This window comes from Eumetopias jubatus, unplaced genomic scaffold (genome assembly GCF_037043125.1).
Source record: "Eumetopias jubatus isolate StellerSeaLion01/CBP00866 unplaced genomic scaffold, mEumJub1_p1.0 scaffold_5, whole genome shotgun sequence".
Classification (NCBI taxonomy): Eukaryota; Metazoa; Chordata; class Mammalia; order Carnivora; family Otariidae; genus Eumetopias; species Eumetopias jubatus.
This window is the reverse complement of record NW_028274811.1, coordinates 66,654,743-66,657,459: the sequence shown is the minus strand read 5'-3', so window position 1 is coordinate 66,657,459 and position 2,717 is coordinate 66,654,743. Positions and strand designations below refer to the sequence as shown.

General features: G+C 34.7%; 1 pseudogene; it reads right to left on the bottom strand.

Annotated features, from left to right (window-relative positions):
* Nucleotides 1-2,068: 2,068 nt before the first annotated feature.
* LOC114217644 (small ribosomal subunit protein eS24 pseudogene) lies at nt 2,069-2,457 on the bottom strand (annotated as a pseudogene).
* Between the last annotated feature and the right edge of the window lie 260 nt (nt 2,458-2,717).

Here is a 2,717-nt window from a genome sequence, read left to right as displayed (position 1 = left end):
TCACCTCCTTGGTTAAATTTATTCCTAGGTATTTTATTTCTTTTGGGGCAGTTGAAAATCGGATTGTTTTCTAAATTTCTTTCTGCAACTTCATTATTAGTGTATAGAAACACAACATATTTCTGTATATTTTGTATCCTGCAATTTTACTGAATTCATTATTAGTTCTAATAGATTTTTGGTGGAGTCTTTAAGGTTTTACATATAGTATTGTGTCATCTACAAATACTGAAAGTTTTACTTCCTCCTTACTAATTTGGATGCTTTTTATTTCTTTTTCTTTTTGAATGCTATGGCTAGGATTTCTGGTACTATGAAATAATTACAAGAATAAAATGAAAAAAAAAAAAAACAAGCATGTGGAGGCTAAGCAATATGTTACCAAAAAGCCAATACCTCAACAAAGAAATCAAAGAGGAAATCAAAAATACATGGCAACAAATGAAAATGAAAACACAACAGTCCAAAATATTTGGGACATAACAAAGGCAGTTTTAAACAGGCAGTTTATAGCTATATAGGTGTCCCTCAAGAAACAAGAAAAATATCAGGTATATAATCTAACTTTGTACCTAACAGAACTAAAAAAAAGAGGAACAAAGCTTAAAATTGGTAGAATGAAGGAAATAACAAAGATCAGAGCAGAAATACATGAAATAGAGACAAGAATAGAAAAGATCAATGAAACCAAGAACTGGTTATTTGAAAAAAAATAAACGAAAGTGATAAACCTTTGGATAGCCACTGTTTTCTGATATACTGTCTAGATAATCTATCCATTGATGTAGTGTGGTGGTGAAGTCCCCAACTATTAGTATTACTGTCAGTTTTTCCCTTTATCTCATTTAATATTTGCCTCATGTATTTAGGTAGTCCTATGTTATGTGCATAGATATTTAAAATTGTTATGGCCTCTTGTTGGATTGATCCCTTTATGATTATGTAATGTCCTTACTTGTCTCATTACAGTATGTATGTATCTATTTATTTTAATTTATCTATTTTCAAGCCTTTATTTAAATTCCAGTTAACATACAGAGTAATATTAGTTTCAGGAGTAGAATTTAGTGATTCATCAGTTACATACAGCACTCAGTGCTCATCATGATAAGTGCCCTCCTTGATACCTATCACCCATTTAACCCATCCCCCTGCCCATCTCCCCTCCAGCAACCCTCGTTTATCCTCTATAGTTAAGAGTCTATTTTATATTTGACTCTCTTTTTTCCCCATGTTCATTTGTTTTGTTTCTTAAATTCCATATATGAGTGAAGTTATATAGTATTAGTCTTTCTCTGACTGACATATTTCACTTAGCATAATACTCTCTAACTCCATCCGTATCATTGCAAATGGCAAGATTTCATTCTTTTTGATGGCTGAGTAATACTGCATTATATTTACACACACACACACACACACACACACACACACACACACACCAGTTTTTCCTTATCCATTCATCACTTGATGGACATTTGGGCTCTTTCCATAACTTGGCTATTGTTGATAATGCTGCTCTAAACATTGGGGTGCATGTATCCCTTCAAATTAGTATTTTTGTATTCTTTGGGTAATACCTAGTAGTGCAATTGCTGGATCATAAGGTAGTTCTATTTTTAACTTTTTTGAGGAACCTTCATAGTTTTCCAGAGTGGCCGTACCCGTTTGCATTCCTTCCAACAATGTAAGAGGCTTCCCCTTTCTCTGTGTCCTCGCCAACACCTGTTGTTTCCTGAGTTGTTGATTTTAGCCATTATGACAGGTATAAGGTGATATCTCATTGTAGTTTTGATTTGTATTTCCCTGATGATGAGTGATGTTGAGCATCTTTTCATGTGTCTGTTAGCCATCTGGATGTCTTTTTTGGAAAAATTCATGTCTTCTGCCCATTTCTTAACTGGATTCTTTGTTTTGGGGTATTAAGTTTGGTAAGTTCTTTATAGATTTTATTTTTTTATTTTTTTTAATATTCTTAGTTTATTAATCCTCTCATGAAAAATCTGCACAACCACCACAGATAAAGCCACTGCATCATCTTTACTCTTTCTGTTGTCCAATCTCCAGCTCACTTTTTGCCAGCACCAACACTGGCTTTTGCAGTCCCCCTGACTTCATTCTGTTCTTGTGTTCCTTTTGCTGTTTTCTTGATATCTTTTTCTTCTCATACAGGCCATGTCTTACGAGTCTGTGTTTGGGTTGATTTTTCTTTGCATAATCCAAGGAATCATATATCATGCCAAAGCCAGTTGTCTTGCCACCACCAAAATGGGTTCTGAATCCAAACACAAATATGACATCTGGTATGGTCTTGTACACTTTAGCTGGTTTTTCCTGAATTTCTGTCTCAGGTACTGTTGCCTTTCCAGGGTGAAGAACATCAATGACCATCTGTTTCTGCTGAAGTAGTTGGTTAGTCATGAACTTCCTGGGCCAGATAGTTACTGTGTCATTCATGATGGCAACCAAGCTTCAAGAAGCCAGGGAGGAAAAGAGCTCTTTATAGATTTTATATACTAACCCTTTATCAGATATGTCCTTTGCAAATAACTTTTCCCATTCCAAAAGTTGCCTTTTAGTTTTGTTGATTGTTTCCTTCACTGTGCAGAAGCTTTTTATCTTGAGTAAGTCCCATTAGTTCATTTTTGCTTTTGTTTCTCTTGCCTCAGGAGACATATCTAGTAAGAAGTTGCTACAGCTAATGTCAAAGAGGTTGC